Consider the following 22,013-nt stretch of genomic DNA (forward strand, 5'->3'; position numbering starts at 1 on the left):
CGAGCCCCAGCGCCTCCCGCCCCCGCCGCCCGGCCGGGAAACGCCCTCGAACTTCCCCGGCCGCGCCCAGGAGCCGCCGGGCAGTAGTCCCCGGAGCGGTGCTCCCGCTGCAGTCCCGTGGGGCAGGAGCAGCTCCTGCGTCCGCGAGACCGCCCTGGGGCCGAGGTCAGGGACAGCGCCCCGGTCCCGCTCGCTCCCTGCCTGCCTTGCCTTCCTCGGTCGCACCGGCCGTCGCCTGCCCGCCGCATCCTCCCGCCGCCCAGGCCCCGCGTCCCGCCCCGCTCCGCCCTATCCCGCCCCGCTCCCTCCCCCGGCGCGGCGGATCCGCTTCCCGTCAGAGCTCCGCGGGCCTCGGCTGCCGATGAGTTTCCGGGTCGGCGGCCTGAACTTGTGCTGCCTCCGCCGCCGATTGTTGACCGCGGGCGGAGATAGAGGGAGCGAGCCGGGACTGCGGCCCGGGCCGGGAGCAGGAGGCGCGGCGGGAGGGCGGGCGGGGAGGCGCCGAGCCGGAGCGGCCGCCCGGGCCCGGGGAGCGCTGCCGGCAGCAGCCGCTGTCAGCGCCGCCGCCGCCGAACAAAGGGGCAGCGAGCCGGCGGCAGCCGCAGCGCCCTGACCGCGCCAGGCAACTCGGCGGGCTGAGTGACAGCCCCTGCTGTCCGCGGGGCTCCCGCTGGAGGGGGCACTCCAGAGGGCGCCGCACCCGGAACGGAGCGGGAGAGACGAGCGGCCGCTGGACACATGGAAGCGCTGGGTGGTGGGCGCGGAGGCGCCGGGAAGGGCCGGGGAGAGCCCCTGTGAGGAGCCGGTGAGTGCCCTGCGGCGCTGGGCGAGGCTCGGGCGGGGGCCGCGGGGCTGCGGAGGGCGCGGCGAGGGGAGACCGGCCGCGGGCACATCGGGGCGGCGGCAGCGCCCGCATCGTGGGGGGGGCGGGCCGGGAGGCGGCTCCGGGGGCGCCTCGGCAGGCGAGGGGAGCGGAGCGGGAGAGGCGGGAGCGGCCGTGGGCGAGGTGAACTGGCGGCAGGTTATCGAGGCTGGAGTGGCAGGGGGCAAGGGGGATACGGGAAGACGGCGGCCGCTGGGGTGGGGGATTAGGGGGCAGAGAGGCCGCCTCCGGCCCCGGCTCTCGGTGGGCGGAGGGCAGGGGGGCTCGCCCGGAGACCTGCCGGGTCGAGGGGGGGTCGGCGGCAGCAGACCCGGGGCGGCAAAGACCGTCGGAAAGTTTGGAGCTGCCCGATGGCCTGGCTTCAGCCAGCCCCCGCTGCTGGGCTCGTGCCCGCCTTGTTTGTAGCCTGGAAATCCTGCCCGGAAGGCAGAAGGGAAAAAGTACGAGTGGCCAGAGTGGGAACGTGTGCGGTGGGGTGAGCTGTGACAGCGTGACCTGGCTTTCTGGCTGGGGAACGCCGTCAGAGCAGCCCTTGAATGAAATCAAACGCTCGCGATCTCGTGGGACTTCCACACCCCCCCGAGTTAAAAATTGAGTCTTGATACCGTAACAGTTTTATGTAAGTAGCAGTGTCGCTCTCCCAGGCATGTCTAAGCACATACTGGAAATTGGGCAACTTTTAAAAATTAATCTAAATTATGACTACTCAGTCTGTCTCTTATTTACAGTTCAAATAGTATGCGAGGAAATACAGAGTCACGAAAGCATGCTCGGCAGAGTAAAGCACTACAGCTTAAATTGTTTTCATGGATCCCTCCATTGTGACTAACTGTCCTTGATTGCTCCTTCTTTGAGTGCATTTCTGTGCTTAAGGGTTCCAGAAATGGAGTTTTAGTTGCAGACATAACATCAATAATATGCTGTAATTTAAGTACATTCACTAACAAGAGAGAGACCACTGTTGAGAGGATTTTGGCTGTAGAGGTTAGCAATGAGAAGACATTGTGTCTTCCTTACATGTATGCCTGTTTTTTCCTTTGATCTCTTTGACTTTCAATACGAAGCATAGTGGATTAATTTCTCTTTATTCTCTCTTGCCTATAGAGGAAAATTACTCTTCTTCCTTGGAAGGAGGGGGAAAGGCTTTAGTCATAAGGAAAGCAACAGCATTTTTCAACTACTTAGGATATGTGGCTACTTAGAACTTGTTTCATTAAGATGTCTACACAGAAGTGAACTGATAGAATTTATATCAACTTCTTGTTCTTTTTTTTTTTTTTTTGTGGACATGGGAAGAGTAAATGGCTGTCCTTACAAATCAGAGACCAAGTTACAGAAGAGGCTTCTGGAAACTTTAATTTCAAGACTTTTGGTGGTTCTGTACTCGAGCAATTCTTTCTTCAACAAATCTTACTTTAATCCTTAATCAAAAGAATAAAGTATTTTAATAGTACAGTATATTGTTCCTGAATTACAATATTACTATAAATCTACTAAAAAGCTAAACAATGTTGGTGGTGCCCTCTCTTCATATATGTGTATATGAAAATTAGTTTTAAAAGAAAGAAAAACAAAAAAACCAACAACGGCACTATAATAGTAATAGTATCAATAGCCAAAACCCAAAAATTGGGTAGGTAAGTTTTATGCAGTCTCTTTAATTTTTACTTGTGCCAAACACATCTAGATAGGACTAAGTATGTACATACATAACTACATGATTGGGCTTATTGAAAAAACACGGAGTTTCCTGGATGTAGTTACATATTGCATATGAGTTTATGTGTATCTGTCATATGTTCCTAGGTAGCCTACACACTCCAGAAAATTACAGAAAACTGAACATGTAAATTTGAAAGGGAATGTTTTCTAAGGCTGTCAGGTTTTATTCAATTGAACAACTGTAAAAATAGTTTTAGAAAATGTCATAATGTCTTTGTTCACTATATAAGACCTTGTTAACGCTGTGGTTGATTTGTTCTGTCCCGAGCAGTTTCTCACTCCTGGTCTGTGACACCTCTGCTGTGATTGCTTAGCACTATGTTTCTTTTTATTTCAGTAATAGAGCTTTGTTTATTAATCATTAACTAGTTTGATTAGCAGGATTTGTGGTGTTTTGAGTTTTTTGTTCGGTGGGGGTTTTTTTGTTTTTTGTTTGTTTGTTTTGGGGGGGTTAGCTTTTTTTGTGTTGTGTATTGAAAAGATTTCTTTGTTTTGTTTTTTAAGGGTTTTGTTTGGTTAGTTGGTTCAGTTTTGCTCTTTGTATACCATATAGTTACCGTTACTTGACTAGCTCATTAACGTCACCTTGGAATCTGATAACTAGAAGTTGCTCTCTGTTGTCACTGTTGAAGTTTTGTCACCTTTGCCAAGGTGACTCATGCCAGTGAGAAAGAAAATTGAGAAGCTGGAGGTTACTGATACATGTGCTGAACCAATTAGGTTTCAAATCACATTACTGTATTTGCATAATTGGTAATGATACATAGCAAAGAGAGATCTGTTTTGCTTGAAAAACAGCCCTGTGGAAATTCTGAAATGTTCAAAATTACATGGAAAATTCTATTTTCAACACCATTATAATGGCTCTGAGGAAATGCTGTTGCAGCCTTTCAGTATATAAAGGGAGACTACGAGAAAGACGGAGAGTGACTTTTTACTAGGGCCTGTTTTGACAGGACAAGGAGCAACAGTTTTTAACTGTTTTAGATAAGGCAAACACTTCTTTTGACCTAAAGCTTATTTGTAGTACTGCTAATATCCTTGAATTTTCTATAAGAAGTTTTATTGGAGTTGCTTAAGAGATATTTTCATTTGGTGGTTTTGCTTACATTTATATTTTTAAGCAGGTAAATTCTGAACTTTGCCTGTTGGAGAATAGTTGCAGTTAGAATAAGGTAACAGCTTGTAAATGGATTACTGCAGGGAAATAGAAGGGTCTCGCTGCTGAATGCTTGGGATCCTTCCTGGTTCGAGTGGCCTTATGGAGAATCGGTGTGACAGTGTTGCAAGAAAAGTTACTCTTGTAACTTTTCTTGTTCAATTCTGTACTGAAAAGGAAGACCCACGAACAAAATGAATTCTCTAAAAGTCAGTTTTATATTGATGCGTAAACTTACATCTAGAAATCAATATTTGCACACGGCCTGCAGTATAGTAATGTTATTCTTTGACAATAAGTATAGTTTAAATATTACATCATGAAAACTAAGATAGTGTATTATTAATTATTGTAAAATAATTCTTATGTGCAGGCTTCTGTGTTGGAGAAAACTTTATTAAATTTCCTGGAGATTTTTCCTACCTGAGTGAGTTTCCCAGTTGCTTGTGCTTACCATTTTGACACACCTGAAGAACTCACAGTAGACATGTCATGGAGGATTCTCTGTCTTCTCTCTGCCTGGCTGAATTCAGTGACTTAAGGGATAGGGGCAATAGTGACAAGTTCCTGCCCAGTGCAGCAAGTGTGTCTCCTCTATGACTGCCCTACCTTCCCACATGCCCTCACATAATACTTCGGAGTCTCTGCACGTGAAACCGAACAGCTACAAGAACAATGATTCATCTAGCTTGGAGGTGCTGCCAAGGTTAAGTTGACCTGTACTCTGCATCAGAACTGCTCCCACAAAGCGAAAAAATATTGTCGTAGGAGAGTCCATTCTGAAGGGAACAGAAGGCTCAAAGAGAAGGACCTGCTTCTTGGGGAAGTCTGCTGCCTCTCTGAGGCCAGGATTAAAGATGTGAAGAGAAAGTGTCCTACTGCAGTATGGCCCTCAGATTAATATCCATTATTGATTTTAATTTTTTTTTCAGGTAGGCACAATGAATTTGCAACAAGAAGTCTGAGGGTAATGAAGGGCAAGTCTCAGGGCCTTCGTTAAGAGATCTGGAGCACAAATAGTGTATTTCTCTATCCTTCAAGTTGCAGGGAACAATGAGGGAAGAAACAGCAAGAGGCAGCTGATCAATGCCTGGCTCCGAGTCTGGTGTCACTGACGGAATTTTGGGTTTTTTGATCATGGGTTGGTTTACATGACACCAGGTCTGCTGGCGACAGACAGGGTACACCTGTCTCAGAGGGAGGAAAGGATCTTTGCACAGGAGTTAGCAAGGCTCATCAGAAGAGCTTTAAACTACATTTGAAGGGCGAAAGAGATAAAAGCAGGCTTGCTAGAGATAAACCTGGGGCCAGCACACCTATATTTGAGGCATGGTATGCTGCTGATGCCCTTTGATCTTCCATCTCAGTGAAGGCAGGGGATGGAGATCCATGTGGCAGCAAAGACCAGGGGTTATTGATGTGTTAGAAACGACAGAAGCATGAGATTGGTCATACAGGAATTAGGACTTCTCCCCCAAAAAAGGTGGTATCAATAGCTTGGTTGAAGTGCTTCTACACCAATGCACACAGCATGGGCAACAAATAGGAGGAGCTAGAAGCCATTGTGCATCAGGAAAACTGATATAATTGCCATTAGGGAAACATGGTGTGATGACTCACAACTGGAGTGCTGTAAACTCTTCAGAAGGGATAGTAAAAGAAGGAGAGATGACGGGGTAGCTCTGTGGTTTTGGGACTGTTTGTATTGTCTAGAACTTCACTATGGTGTCAATAGGGTTGCGTATGCATAAGAATCGGGGGAAGGCCAACAGGACAGATATCCTGGTTGGGAGTCTGGTATAGACCATCCTGCCAGGTTGAAGAGGCAAATGAAATATTCTCTGAGCAGGGGGAAATTTTACAATTGCTGGCCCTTGTTCTCCTGGGGGACTTCAACTCACCAGATGTCTGCTGGAAATATGGTACAATGGAGAGGAAACAGTCTAAGAGGTTCCTGGAGTGTCTGGAAGATAACTTTCTGACACAGTTGACGAGTAAGCCAACTAGGGAAGGTGTTCTGCTGGACTTATTGTTCATGAACAGAGAAGGGCTTGTGGGTGATGTGATGTTTAGAGGCCGTCTTGGGCACAGTGATTGAAAACTGTAATTTCACAATTCTTGGAGAACTAAGGAGGGAGTCAGCAGAATTGTTACCTTGGACTTCCAGAGGAGACTGATTGACAAACTTTTGGGAGGCATTCCTGAAGGGCAAAGGAGTCCAGGAAAGCTGGGCATTCTTCAAGAAGGAAATCCAAAAGGCGCAGGAGAAGGCTGTCCCCATGTGCTGAAAGAAGAGCTGGCAGGGAAGGAGACTAGCCTAACTGAGCAGAGAGTTTTGTCTTGAAGTCAGGAAAAAAAGGAGAGTCTATGGACTTTGGGAAAAGGGGCAGTCAACTCAGGAGACAAGAATGTCGTGAGGTTACAGGGAGAAAATTAGAAGGACCAATTAGAACTTAATGTGGCTACACCTGTAAGAGTTGATAAAAAGTGTTTCTATTAATACACCAGTAACAAAAGGAGAGCCAAGGAGAATCTCCATCCTTTATTGTACGTGGGGGAAAATATATAACAAATGATGAGGAAAAAGGCTAAGGTACTTAATGCCTTCTTTTCCTCAGTCTTTAATAGCATGACCAGCTGTTCTCTGGGTACCCAGCCCCCTAACTGGGAAGAAAGAGACGAGGAGTAGAATGAAGTCCCTGTAATCCGAAGGGAAGTGGTCAGAGACATTCTACACCACTTAAGACACTCGCAAATCTATGGGACCAGATGAAATCCACCCAAGGATACTAAAGGAGCTGGCAGAAGTGCTCCCCGAGCCACTTTCCATCATTTACCAGCAATCCTGATTAATGGGGGAGGTCCCAGGTGACTGTAGATTAGCAAATATGACGCCTATCTACAAGAAGGGTTGGAAGGAGGATCTGGGGAACTACAGTCCTGTCAGTCTGACCTCAGGGCCAGGGAAGGCCAGATCATCTTGAGTGCCATCACATGGTATGTACAGGACAACCAGGGGCTCAGGCCCAGCCAGCATGGTATTATGAAGGCAGGTCCTGCTTGGCCAACCTGGTCTTCTTCTATGACAAGGTGACTTGCTTAGAAGATGAGCAAAAGGCTGCAGATGTTGTCAGTGAAGCCTTAGACACCCTTTCTCACAGTATTCTCCTGGAGAAACTGTCTGCTTGCGTGGGCATACTCTTCTCTGGGTGAAAAAACCTGTCTGGGCCCGGAGAGTCATGGTGAATGGTGCTACCTCCAGTTGGCAGTCACTAGTGGTGTTCCCCAAGGCTCAGTATTAGAGCCAGTCCTGTTTAATATCCTTATCAATGATCTGGGTGAGGGTATAGAGTGCACCCTCAGTAAGTTTGCAGACAACACCAAGTTGGGCAGGAGTGTTGATCTACTGGGATGTAGGAAGGCTCTGCAAAGGGGTCTGGATAGGCTGGATAACATCAGTTGGAAACTGATTCTCTCCCCCAAGTACTTCACCTGATGATCACTTTTCCTGGAATTGAGCATAGAAAATAATCAGATTTTTCTAGTTTATAAATATGATTTTGCTTTTAAAACAGGCCCTGCTTGTTCTTATAGCAGGTACTTTTAAGTGACCATGGGAACATCATGTCCTGTTTGTGTGCAACTGTTTTGGTCCTTGTGGTAAATTATTACAAATTAAATAACTTAGAGGAGAAAATTGTATTTGTTATATTTATTAGTTTGAGTTGTGTTTGTAGTCCACTTAAGATTTCCTCTTTAAGGAACTTCCAGAGATGTTAGTTGGGGTAAGCAATGGCCCCCTGCCCTTTTATTTTAAGTGGATTTCTAATAGAAATTTTGAAGGCAAAGTTACTAATGGTATATTTCTATCAAAGCTGTTGCGTAGAAACTCAAAACTGACTGTATCAAAAAGCAATAGTATGTTTTTGTAGGATGCTCAGATGAAGCACTGATGATAAAAATTGAAATACTTCCTGTTATGAACCAGCCTTTGGAGAAGAGATCATGATGTAGACTCATCAGTAGTTTTGCACAAAAAATACATCAAATACTGATTCTATTAAAGTTTATTGTAGACTTAAGAAGGAATTTTAGGACTGTTGTCATTTATTAATGGACTCTTCTATGTACTAAGGATTTGATTGTTACTGTGCTGCTGTGATATGCAGTTGTGTGTTTGTATTTTTATTAGCTACTATGTATGTAAGATATATGCAAGGCTGGATGCATATCAAGGACTGATTTTCAACAGTAACAACCTGTAAATGCTGTTGCAACAGAATTTTCCTCTGAAATGTTCTTTTTATTAACTTGCCTCTGAAAATTACTTGCAGAATTGTTACTTTTTTAGAATTTTTTATTTTTAAATCCAGATGGCTCTGCTGTTCTAGATCTCTAAGCAGCTGGGGGACAAGCAAATACAGTCATCTCCAGTAAACTCTCTGCTGTGTTGAAAGAGTACAGACAGACATGTAGAAACGTCCTGGCAGAGCAGAGACTATCGAAATGGTGAATTTCTTCAGTGTTGCAAAGGAACTGCAAAAATGTGTAGCTACTAAACTATGAAGACCAAAGTTTCAGCTGTGCTAATAACGCAGGTTATACGTTTTAACGTTTTAAGAACTTATTGACTGATGCAGTTTCATTCACATTTGCTAAATAGTTGAAGTTATCTCTATACCCATAAGGTGGAGATTTTGATATATTAAAGCTCAGGTCTTGGGACACAGCAGTATAGCAGACTTCATGATAGCAGAACGTGTGATTCTTCAGCAATGATCTGACACATGTGTTCTGTAAAAGTACTTCTACAAAATTGTAATACCAAATAATGTAGGCCTGTGAAACATTGTGACTTACATGTGGTTCTAAGAAAAAACATTTGTTTTTTATTAAAGAACTGCTGTTACTTGCATTCTCTGAAAGTTTGTATATGGAAGTACACAGCCTGCAGTATTGAGACCTTACTAACAGCTCTGTAGCTTATTGCAGAATAAATATATAATGGCTCTTAATTTAGGCCCTTTTCCCAGACTTCTTGAGAGTCACTGACACAGATACTTTATGTATTTAGTTCTCCATATTTAGAAGGATGTGTTGGAGAGAAATCTTTCATTGGAGCTATTTCAGTGAGTCACCAAGTGCAAACTGCCCATAAAAAAAAAAAAAGTACTGAAGAGGCTTTATTTGGTGACTTGTGTGTTGAAGTACAAGGTCTTTATAACATCCCATTTGCCAACCTGTTAATTAGTTAAAATTAAACTATGTGAAAGTCCTAGAGGAAGACTGCCTAGACAATTAGGGGACAGAAGCACATAATGTAAAAAGAGAAGCTGGAAGAGCTGGGTGTCCTCAGTGTTCAGAGAAGGCTAGAGTGGTGGATCTTGTTTTCAATTAAAAGACAGAACCAGACTCTTCTTGGAAGAGCTGTGAGACAACAGAAAAAGTTACAGCAAGGAATATTTCGATTATACATCAGGAAAGATTTGCATCATGAGGGTGGTCAAATGTTGGGATAAGTTGCCTAGAGAGGCTGTAAGATCTCTGGAGTTCTCTGAACTTGATTGAGGACGGCCTTGAGCAGCCTCGGAAGCTCTGGAGATTGCCGTGGGTAAAGGATTGAAGCAGTTGACCTCCAGAGGTTCTTTCCAATATAAATGAGTGCTTGCTCCATATCACATGATATGGTTGCACAAGCTCTTTCTCTGCATACAGCTGGTTCTGGCCCAGCTGAAGCGTGTGGCCCAGAGAGTTTTGTAGCTGTTAGTTTTTTGGTCATCTTACATGATTTGCACTATATGACTCAAATCCTGGTTTTTAACTTGACTTCTGCATAGTCAAAGATTTTAAGCGATCGATCAGTTTAATGCTTTGAATTATCATGTGTCTGTCATGAAATAGACTGATCCTGAATGAGATACAAAACTCTGGAAATGGGGTATGTTTGAATAATGTTAAGGGGTTTTTTCTGTAATAAGATTTACTTTTTTTGCTATGCAGAAGTAGCCTGATTATTTGTGCATTCTTCCAGGCAAATAAATGTATAATTGTAGTTGGAATATGGGCTTATTCTGGTTTGTTGTTTGGGGGGGGGGGGGTTATTGGGTGCTTGGTTTATTGGAGCTTTTTGTTGTTTTTTTTCCCCCGAAATTCATAAATCCAGACCTTCTCATAAGCAAGTAGCCTGAGATTTATAATTATTTACTTAATAAAGGAATAGAAAGTTAAATTCATTTGTCTGGAATAGGAGTTAGACAGCCAGCATGTTCTAGTATAAAATACTTTGCTGTAATCTTTAATTAAAAGGAGATAATTTGGAGGGTTTAGTCTTTGTTACTCTAAATGTAATTACAATATAAAATATGGAAACCTGAATAAAAGTCACATAATTTTACTGTAAATGCAATGTGAAGTTCCTATTGATTTGGTCTTTATTTCATAGAAATACGTTTTAAGTTAATTCTCACTGAGCTGCACTCGAAAATTCTGATTTATTTTTTTTCCTGTGCACATATTCATATTGTATATATATGAGTGAGGACTCAGAATGGAGAACCAGAGTTTTTAAATCGGTCTTTAAGAAGGTGATTGGTTAATTTTTTTTGTCTCTCTCCTTATTCTGTTTTAGCTATTTGCATCATTTTCTAAGAAGATAATGAGTCAAATTTCTCCTTAATTAGTTGCAAGCCTTAAAATTATACTGAATTAACTTCAGTTTTGTTAGGTTGTGGTATCAGGGTAGCCATGAGGAGTTACTAATAATTATGTCCCTCATTATTTTGCAAGTATACAAAGGTTCTCAATTTTAGCATCTACTCATGAGTGCAAGGGAAAAAATCATAAATCCCAAAATCATGTGGTTTTTGGGAATAACTTCTGCGTGACTAATACAATTTCTAGCAAAACCACACAGTGTTTTCTGTGTGCCTTCAGCATGCTTTAGCTCCTTCAAAGGAATGATGACATTCAGATCAAAGCAGGCTGGGTTAGTGCTAAATGGAGGTGTTCAAAAAAGTTTCTTTTTGAAACATAAAAACTCAGTATGAACTTTGAACAGAAAAATATTCCTGAAACAGTCTACCCATGGCTTACTTTGAAAATAAATCCTTTCACATTCCTACAGCCAGACAGTCCACCCTAATCATGCTTTGCTTTAGCTATTGTATACTTTATTTTCCCCAGTGCTGCCTCAGTCTGCTTAGTGTAACTCTTTGATGATTCCTGTTCTCCTTTCCAAACTGCCCACCTAGCTGCTGTATCCAAACAGCTGTAACTGAGGGCACACAAGAAATGTTCTGATGCTGTAATTGTGTGTTGTGGCTCCATTTCCCTACAACTGAGGGATAACAAATCGTTTCCATTTAAATGTGCTACATTCTTTGAAATGAGTGGCTTTAGCGTTTGTCCTCATAGAGTTAAAGACATGAGAGCAGTATTCCATTTTCAAAACGGATTAACTGGAACATGAGGCTGTAAAATGCAAAGTTTTGGCCTTTTTTTACATACACTTGCTGTTCTAGTTGATTAAGGAAATAAGATTTCCATGTTACACAGACACTTGATTATATCCTGAAAAAAATGAGCAAGCTATTGCATAGGTGGATTATATGCCTTTAGAGTAGGTGGTTCCATCATCCCCAATTCCTGGAACATTCCAGCCTCATGCCTTTCTGTTGCAATACAATAGGTTTTCACACAAATCACCGTTTGAAAACGGTTTGTGTTTATTTCACCTCCTTATAGAGATATATTTTGATTTTTGTATATGCTGGTTTTTAAGTTGTTAGGTGCTTGCTTTGGAGATACTTCTTACTTTTACTTTGTTACCAAGTGTTCTGTTTCACTTCTTGTCTATTGCTCTTTTTCACCTTTTGAATCTTCTAGAGAGTAGTTTTATGTGATTAGAACATCCTTCTTACTGTGCAGAATATTGTATGAATACATTAGGGTAAAAAGCCACCACAGTGGCTTTTTAAAGGTATTTGTGCCTGTTGAAGTTTTCAGAAGACTTTAAAACTTAAATCCTCTAATTAATATCTCAACCCTATTGATAAAGTATTGTTGTTTCTACGTATCCACCAGCAATTGAAACTCAAGTCCGTGGACTGTTCCCCAGCAAGTTTTAGGTCTGTTATGAAATATGGTGCAACAGAATAAGTGATATAGGAGGGAAGGAAGGGATTGTTGTTAAGCATCACCCTTTCCCAAAGTGCAAGTGGAGAGGGACCACATTAGACATATTTCTCACCACTCTGTGCTTCAAGACTGTGTTTGTTCAAAAAGCTTTGTGCCAAGTTAGTAGAGTTTGTTCTCATTGGACTCCTGCTGGGCCCCTGCAGCTACACGAAATGCCTTTAACCAGTTCCTTCTTTTTGACTGCCAGGGTCGCAAAGCTTGGACTTTTCCCTCTAGTAAGTGCAAGCTCCCCTGTGTCCTTTCACTGTCTGTTGGACAGGAATTTTAGTTCTTCCCACCTAGATGTTGCTTACCTAGTGTCAGGCACTAGAATAGCTGATATTAACAATTGTGGGGAGTTTTGCATAATGAAATTAAAACTGGATCCAGACAGGGGTACTAGTTTTGCTGATATTTTTGTAAAGGGCTGACGTGAAGTTGTTGTATCGGTTATTTGTTGAGTTTACATTCTGATCCACTTTGATACTCCTTTGTACACTGCTCAGCGTGGGTTCTTGCAAGCTTGGGTGCAGTTAACAGCAGCCACTGCTGCCTCTGGTGCTGTGATGCCTGCTCAGTGTCTGCAGTCTCCCACTCCACCCAGCTACATCCTGCAGTCCATACCCCATCCACCATCCCCTTTTAAGTGCATAGCCACTGTCAGAGTAATAGCTGATAAAATAATGCTGGGCTACAAAAGAAATTCTGTGAAAACTGTTTTGACTTCAGTGAATGCAGTGGTGCTGGTGTACTGCCTTGCCTCCAGCACCCAAACACAACTGCAGGCTTCGCACAGTTTGCATGTTGCTGGTGCTTCTGCTTCTGTCTGTGCTTCAGTATGAGCAAACACTGTTTTGAACATATTTCCACTCTTTGTAGTATGCACTGGTACAAGTAGTCCTGCCTCCCTATCACTGTTGCCATGCTCTGGCCGTTTGGACCATCAACATCTAGAAAGAAAATGCAGAAGGGGGGACTGATATGAGTCACATCTGTTCTGTTTCTCCGTGCAAAAAAAAAAAAAAAAAAAAAAAAAAAAAAAACAAGGGAAAGTGCAGAAATATGGATGAACAGAAAGGGTGATGAGGGAAAAAAAAGGGTAGGATCGGTTTTGGTGTCAATTAAAACCACTTTAGAAACTACAATGTAAGTTTCTCAAACAACATTAGTGTCATAAAAAGATAATGGAGACAGATTTCCAGCTTTCTAAGTGCATACTTCATAGTAACTATGAAAGTTACTTTATAATTTCTGAGGCTTTCAGGGAGGTCTCATAGAGGTCACACATAGATCTGGGCAACAGTAACAGGGAACTCGAGGCAGAAAAAGACAAGAACAAGAAGTGTAGGGGAAAAAGAAATGCACTTTTTTATGGCTTTTTTCTGACAAGTAGTGGGGGGAGGGAATGTTCTCTTGTGATGTCTTTTACTTTACAAGCAGGAAGAACTATTCTTAAATTTAAGTGCCTGTGTGTTACATTGGCACTGGAGCAGGTTTTTTGTAAGGCGGTCACCAAGGGATTCCTGAGCACCACAACTGTGCAAGCTGCTGAAAGTAATACAGCTGGTTCCCCCAGCTTGTGTCTCGTCTACCACTGCTTGCTTTTGCTTCTGCAGATGTGTGCAATGAAACCGGCAGTGGATATTTGTCTCATTTTCAGGCAGCCAAATACGAGTTTGCCAATACTTAGTAAATGCTGGATTGATGATTGAACTTCTCCTAGTGATAGGTCAGGCTACTTAAGAGCTGCTTTATGAGTCATGGTAGAGGAAGCTGAGTGGGCTTGTTGAGCTGAAGGAGAGACATGGTGACTTGACCGATGACAGTAAGCCCGATTAGCAGGCTGGATTGCATAGTCTCAGGTGGCCATGCACCATCTTTGACTGGACATCCGCTGTCACTGCTTTGCAGCCACGTTTGGTAGACTTTGAAGTAAAAGTCTTCCCTTCTGTGAGGAGGCATGCCTAGCTATGGAGGCAGCAGAAAGGGAACACACGTCCCAGTCACAGCAGCACCACCCCAGCAGGGAAAGCCCATGTGCAGATGTCCTCTGTGACTTTGTGAGCAGCATTCGGAAATAGCACTGGAGGAGAACCTCCTGTGCAGTGTCACTGACACCTCCCGAGTCAGGAGGATGACCTGGATCTTTCTGTTCTGCAGGACCTCCCTGTCTAATGTAGCACTAAATAAGGGACACAGAGGTCCTAAAAGTCACCTTACCTAACCAGAAGTACCGGATCCACTGGTGAGGTAGCTGTGTTTGCAGCACGGTCAGTCATTCTTTTCTTATGACCCTGGGAACTGTATGGAGCAGACATGGAAGAGTCAGTGATGAACACAGCCCAAGCTGTGTTAACTCTGCATTTTGTATTTTGATAGTAGATGATCTTGTGAGCAATAAGTATTATAAACAAAGGGTACGTAAGTCTAGTAAATGCTGCTTTTCAGAACACATATCTTCTGGAACAGTGACTGTCTGTAAAAAGCGGTAAAGCACAGCAGGTTTCCATTAGAAAAAAAAAGAATCCTGAAAAAATTTAAGCAATACACAAAGATGAACGAGCAGACAAGGCATGACATGATCTTGGGTATTGGCTAGCAAGCCAAAGGCTTCTGTTGAGGAGGGGAGCATTATTGTATGACCATTAGCAGTCTGATATTGAACAGGCTTATACCTCGTACCTCAGGTGATCTGGTTCTGTGGCAGTCCAGCTTAACTGTGAATTACAATCTAAATCTTTTTAAAGTGATTTCCTTTTTAGACTGTAAAGCATAAAAAGTAAAGTATTTCCTGACTGGTATACTGACTGTATAAATAGTATTGAATGCTTAAATCTGTTTCCGGATGGAGAAATTTTCTTTAGATTGAAAAGACAAGTGAAATTTTTCAGATATTCTTTAGCTATTCAAGGGGTTTTTGTGAGGAGGTGTCTCCTTGTTCTTCCCCAGGAAATGTGAAGAACAGTAAAGAGGGTGACAAAGTTTACAGACTACAGGAGAACATGGGAATAGGGAAATTGGGAGAAGAGGGGCAATTTTTTGGGAAAGTTTCCTTTTATTTGTTGCACAGAAACCATTTCTTCAGAATTAGGTTTAATCAATCTGTAAAAGAGCAAAAGATTGGTATGACAGAAGGGAGATCACCTGTAAAAGGTGATATGTAGAAGTCTCTAAAGTCACAAGTGGAATGGAGAGAATAAATATGAAAAGGTTTTGCTGCCTACCTCTCAGTTCTTGTAGACGGTGGAAATGAAATTTAACAAGTTGCAGGTTAAAAACAGATATTTCTTCACAATGAATAGTTAAGCTGTGAAATTTCAGTATGCTGTGGCTGTTAAAATTTTCCACAGATTTGGGGAGGTTTTGAACAACTTGGTGGAAGAAAAATGCATTAGAGGTTATTAATATAAAACTAACATGTCTGGCTCAAGAATTCATCAAGTGGTAAATTGCTGAAGACTGGGAGGATATTGTGTAAAAGTATCTGTTCCTGCTCGCCCAGTTTTTGTACTTTTCACTGTTATGCTCTGCTGACAACTCTCTGGACAAGGAATTAGATGAGAAGTATCTGATCCAGTATGGCCATTATAATGTTTACAATATTTAGAAACAAAATCAGAAAAAAAAATGCATGAACTAATGAAACCAGATATGAAGCTGTTTTGTGAAAGTACACAATGAACTGTATTAATCAATAAAATTTAAATATAAACAATAGAAGTAGTAAATAAGATTATTAGAATTGAAAAAGTTATCTAGTTTCCATTAATAACATTTGAGTATGTATAATGAAAATCATCTTCAGCTTGCCTTAGCTTATGTCTTGAAGTAGAATTGGTGTTAGGGATAGAAATCCTTCAAAGTAGGAATAAACTAGTTTTTCTATTTTTCTCCCATTTAGAATTTTGGATATTTATTCCTAAGCAAAATTCACATTTATTTTTGAGGATTGACACTTTTTTTTACAAGTCAGTCTGAAATAACTTCTAAAACAGCAAAGGACTCTTACCAGTCTTTGTCAGACCTACCATAATTTTTAATTTATGCTATAACCCTTCCAAATCTACAGAGCTGGAAAAAAAAAAAGGTATGAGTTTTACTTTTTGTCGTTTTTTAAAGGCTTGTTTCGTATTTTTGCAATTCTTCTTTTTCTAGTTTAGTAATGTAGCTACAAAAGGTTAAAGTTTTTACTTTCATAGTCTGCTGTAGAAGCCAGGTAATTTTTCAGAGTTTCAAATTACATATCAATTGAACCTATTATCTCAAGTACACATTGGCTCCAAGAATCTATTATAATTTTTTGAGTATTGAACACTCTGGATGCAAGGAATAAGAAGGCTCATGAGTAAATATCAATGATGAAGATTTCTGACTTCAGGACAAGGTCAACCACTTAATTGATGGACTAAAAAAATTTCTTCCCTTAGCAGATTATTCATTGTCTAATTAAGCTTTTTACAGCTCTTTCTGTAATAAATAGTTTTGACTGCTATCAGGAAAGGTAATGAATTCTATCAATTTTTGAGGTTGCCATCTAGGAAAACAGTCTCTCTGTAGCATGCAGAAGAAGGTAAATGCAACTCCTGCAGCTCCTCAATATCTTCTAAACTCATTCTGGTGTTACATCCACAGAATTCCCCAGGAAAGGATATCTGAGATTTTTCCAGAAGTTCAACACCATCCCGATCCTTTCTTATTAATTAAATTTCAATCTTGTTAAGCACAAGGATACTTACTGTCATCAAGGATCCTTCATTTCTTGGTACCCTAAAACTTGCTCTCTTCTACGAAAAATCATTGACTATTTCACGAATCTAGGCACTAGTTTTCATCCAGAAACTGCTGGTCTACATCTTTACCTTTTGCTGTCTCAAGTAGCCATTTACCTAGGTCAAACATGTCTTTGACATAATAGGTTTGGATCATCAAATTTAGCTGGGATTGTATCTTGCCCCAGATACCTTTGACCAGCCTTCTGGTCTGCCTTCCCTTAGCTTTTAGCACAACTGTAAGATAATGTCCAAAGAAATGTCTTTTTGTTTAATGAAAATTGCTGTTAAAAAAGAAAATTTTTAAAATACTTTGAAGGATTAATAATGCGATTATATAGGCTGGTTTTATAACATATGATATAGCCTCTGTTCTAAATCAATAAAACAAAATCATTCCTGGTTTTCTACAATGGTATTGCAATTATTTAAGATTAAAACCTACTGCAAACTGGTTGGCCTTGATCAGTACAAATGCCATTGGATTTGTTGAAGCACAGATGCTCTTTTATTGTTATGGCACATTTCTGCATGAACAGGGAGTTTTTTGTTTTCAGGCATAATAAGAAATTGAAACAGTGGATGTGATAGAGAAATGTTCCAGCAGACACAAGATTTAAGAATCTGGTGACCTGAATGTTGTAGTTCAGAATATAAAGAATGGGGTTTATATCAAAGTTTTGCTATTTAAGAAAGACTGTAACAGACACATGTAACAAGACTTTTAAAAGAACAATTAAAGAAAAAAAAGGTGTCTGTTCACTGATATTCTTTGGGTGTGTGAGCTGAAGTGTATGCCAGGCCAGAGTGAGCAGAAAAACTCCCCGGTTTATGCTCCCAAACTTCTCAGCAGTATTAGCTGTGAAAAGAACAGAGAAAAAGTGAAATTAAAAAATTCTTTTATTTCTGTCATAGAACGTCTGCTTTATTTATTTGTGAGTTACATTTTTAATATAAATATGAATTTTAAAGCACATTTTAACATATATTTTTCTTAAGCTTGGCTGTCAGGAAGAGTAGTAATATTAATCGTTAGTTTATGTTTCTCTTTGTTTCTGAAGGAAACTTTCTTGTCCTGACTGGAGCATTGTATTGACAAGTAGCATAGGTACAAACTAACTGAAGAAGTTTCAGCAGAAGAAAAGTCATTATAAGAAACTTATAGTCTCAACCATTTCCTAGAAATAACAAGTGCCAGAATAAGGAATGTTTGTTCAGGACAATCACAATTCACCTACTTGTGTAGGCCCTTCATTAATATGCCCTGTAGTTAAAATAAACACCTACTAGTTTTACCTTATTTGGCTTGCATGACAATGGCCCATGGATGATGAAAGTTTTGAAGTGTCCTTTCTCCTTTCTTTTTCACTTTCCACCCGCTGCCTACTGCAGACAGTTTCCCTTTGTTTTCTGCATTTTTCTTGCTCCTGGCAATCCACCCAGGCTTGCTGCTCTTTTTCCACTACCTTATCTGGTTGCCAGCAGGAGTAGTGAGAGCATAGGAGAAATGGCATAACTGCTGTTACTGTCTTCTCTGTCTGGCTTCATCGTGACCCCTGGATGTGATCACAGAGACAGCTCCACTAACCATCAGGCACCATTAGCTCTCTTATGATCCCAGTGTCTGTACAGTTACTTCTGGTTAAAGTTTCACATAAATAGTTGACAAACTTGTCAATTAAAGTAATAAAGATTTTATTACTTGAGTAAAACAGAATTTTTTTTCAGACTGGTTCTTGAAAACTTTTCTAGTATTAAGCCTGTATAATGTTCAGTTTCATGCAATTTTGATGCCAAACAGGTCAGATTTTGGAAAAATAAGGGACTCTGGTAGTTTGCATTTCTCCTTATACCGTTTCTTGCCTTATATAGGAAAGACCAGTAATAGTATTCCACAAAGAACAGCAGTCATTTGTATTGTGTTAGTGTCTGCATCAGTCACTAAGTATGTTGATTATGTTAACAGGAGAACTTATAGAAGAACTAATAGAACTGCATGGCCAGCAGGTCGAGGGAGGAGATTCTCCTCTACCCTAACTCTGCTTTCGTGACGTGACACTTGGAACACTGTGTCCAGCTCTGGGGTCTGCAGCACAAGAAAGACACAGACCTGTTAGTGAGTGCAGAGGAGGGCCACAAAAATGGTGAGAGAGCTGGAACACCTCTCCTATGAGGAAAGGCCAAGAGAGCTGAAGTTGTTCAGCCTAGAGCAGAGAAGGCTCCGGGAAGACCTTGTTTCAGCATTTCGGTATTTAAAGGGGATTTTTTTCAGAAAGAGAGAGGCTTTTACCAAGGCCAGTTTTGACAAGGCAAGAGATGTTGGTTTTAAATGGAAAGAAGGTAGGTGCGGATTGGACATGAGGAAGAAATATTTTATGATAAGGGTGGTGAGACACTGGAACAGATTCTCCAAAGACGTTGTGGATGCCCCACCATTGGAAGTGTTCAAGGTCAAGTTGGACAGGACTTTGAGCAGCCTAGTCTACTAAAAGATGTCCCTTTTAGAAGGGACATTATGATCTTTAAAGGTTCCTTCCAACCCAAACCTTTCTGTGATTCAAACTCAGGTTGCTTTGGATTTTTTTAATAGCTTTGTTCTCTCTCTCTGTTTTCTTTGGCTTGATATTTATCTTGAAGCCAAAAATCATTGTCATGCAACAAGGTTGTGTTTCATTTTAATTACACTAGTGTCAAGAATATTCTTCATAAATACAAACTGTATGTGACATACTATAATCAAATTTCGTTATCCATAACCTTTATGTAAATGATTAAACTGTTTGTGTGCAGTGGGAAAACCAGCCAAATATTTCAACAGAGGTGTTCTGGCAAAAGTTTAAAATAGTTCTTCAAGTTATGTGTTTGTTTAAATTAATGTTAGATTAGATCCAATATATCTTTTGCCATTTCCCTGCCAAAGTCAGAATTTTACCAAGGGATATATTAAACATTTTATCAGAAGTGCAGCAGTTGCAATTCTGGTAATTTTCTTCTCTACATAAGGTGCAAGTGATGGCCCTTGTCACAGCAGTTACCTGAATGGCTCATTCTTAGTTAGCAATGATGACTCCTGAGATTCTGGGAACTCGGCACCATGACAAGGAGATTGCATACCTCTTGGACTAAAAAGAGTTAAATAATTCCTGAAGTTGTCTCTCAGAAATGTTATTAAATGCTTGTGAAATATCATGTAGAAATCATATTTTGCTGTGGGAATCCATCTCATTTTAGACACACAGTAATCTCCTGGATTCTGTGTTTAGACCTTAAATTGAATGTGTTGCTTTGAAGGAGTGCTAACTAGTTAAATTACCTCTTTGTTAAAAGGAAATGGATTTGTTCATTCATCTGAAAAAAATCAAGATCTCTTTGAAAGATCAGCAGGGTCACATTGTCTTTTAGCTTTACGCAGAACAAAACGAGCTCATAAGAATGCTTCCAGGAAACAATAAAAGTATGTGCGTGTTTGTTTCCAGTCCAGTACGTCTGTGAACAATGTTCATCATCTGTCTCTGACAGCTGAATGTGCTTTCTTCACCTCCCACTTGAAAGCATGGAAACAGATACTCCTTTAATGTAAGCAGAGTATATTTTACAAAGTGTCATCCTATAGATATTTATGAAAAAAATACAATGCACCAAGTAGAGATTTACTCATATCACTCTTAAAAGTGTAGCTTGCTTAAGTGAAACTAGAGAACTCTGAAAAAATTGCATATTCCTTGAAATGTTGTATGATATTCTTTTCAGTGCTTTTGGTTATTTGGATAATAATAGAGAAATTACAGTAAGCATTGCTTAGTTTACTGAGAACATGCAACTTGTATCAGTGGTCTACAGATAGAGCACTGTCCTCTCAATAGTGTAGTTATGAACCAGGAGTCAGTGGTAGGATACTGGGATTGTTGCTTTCCTCTGACAATCTGAAATACAGCATGATATTTTGGGAGACTGGACATTGAAAAATCTAGATTTTGTTTGCTCACCTTTTTACTTTATTTAAAATACATTGTCAATTATGAAACCATTAGTTTTATGTTGAAAGGCACTGACTTCAGATATTCATTATTTCCAAATGCAACTGTATGCTTTTAGAAAGTGGTGGGATGATGCTTACTCTGTACAGTCTGATTGCAGGTGTCTGACCTTGTGTGCTACCTATCCTTTCATTTTAAGATCTTACTTGTAGCCCTATTGCATATTTACAAGCTCCAGAAAGAGCATGACCCTACCAACTGATACTCTTTCACATGAAAAAGCTTCCTCAAACGAAGAGACTTCTGCTTCAGGAAGATACTAAGGTTTCTAAATACATAAAGCATTTTCAGATTTTGCTGTGGAGGAGTGTGCTCATGAGCAGCCCTGTGTTGCCATCCTCTTTATTTTTACTTTCTGTGAATATGCCTCGGCAGACAATAAGTTTTGGTTTCAATTTTATCAGTTTAACACCACTGAAAGTGAAGTTGACATTCAAGCTTTTGACTGGCCAGATTCTACCAGAGGCTCTCCAGAGGGTTGTCTTTAGGCTGTAGTGCAGTTTCAAACTTATTTACCTGAAACTTAACATGGCTTTTAAAATTGTGCTAAGCTGAGCAAATATACTTGAAAAATACATTCTGGACTCAGTCAAGGCCAGGGTCAAGGCACATTGCAACCTGTTTAGATTGGTCAGTCAAGTTCCCCTTAGGATTTTCTGCATCTCTTTATGTTGCCGTCTTCGTTCCTCCTTTCATGTTCTAGCTGTGCTCTGTACCAGTACTGGTTGTCTTTACCCTCCCTTTTTCTAAGCAGATCAATGTGATAGGAACATGTGAATTTCTTTAGATTTTCTACTCCATACAGTGTCAATCTGTGTGTCCCATCTGTCTTGTTACTCTCTGAACCGTTGCCTTGGTGGTGGCTTCACTGTGGTTTTTTGGTCTGTTGAATCTGATCTTGGAGGGGACACACTCTTGTCTTTAACTGAACTGAGCTGGGTTGTCACTTATCTCACAGTCAAGCAAAGTGTGCTTGAATGTTTTTGGCAGAGAGGCTCCCATCCCAGCTGACACACTGGGCATGATGTGTGTATGAGGGTAAGGAGAAACTGGAGAAGCACTACGCTGCCTGAAGTGTGTTCAGGTGCTGCCAACATGAGAGGCATTGCACTGGTTAAGAACGTTACCAGTCTCTTTTTTCATATTCTTTAGCTTATCACTGATGCCAAGTGTCCTGAGCTGTCATCAGCTGCTGGTACTTCTTTATATGGGCGCTGGGTGACACTTGTTCACTTCTGCTTGATGAAAAAGTGTTGTCAGCACTGGCC

The 22,013-nt window shown here is 41.1% G+C and overlaps 1 protein-coding gene across 3 annotated transcripts in view; it reads left to right on the forward strand.

Moving 5' to 3' along the window:
* Positions 1-307: 307 nt before the first annotated feature.
* The window catches only part of ANKIB1 (ankyrin repeat and IBR domain containing 1), an 85,278-nt gene continuing 63,572 nt past the window's right edge, over positions 308-22,013 (forward strand). For all 3 annotated transcript variants that reach the window (XM_027749143.2, XM_027749148.2, XM_027749146.2), the window contains exon 1: positions 308-805. The gene's annotated coding sequence lies outside the window, so the exon portion shown is untranslated. The remainder of the gene's footprint in view (positions 806-22,013) is intronic.

The sequence above is a fragment of the Pipra filicauda genome, unplaced genomic scaffold, assembly GCF_003945595.2.
Source record: "Pipra filicauda isolate LSUMZ 115617 unplaced genomic scaffold, ASM394559v2 scaffold105_size2325265_pilon, whole genome shotgun sequence".
Taxonomy (NCBI): domain Eukaryota; kingdom Metazoa; phylum Chordata; class Aves; order Passeriformes; family Pipridae; genus Pipra; species Pipra filicauda.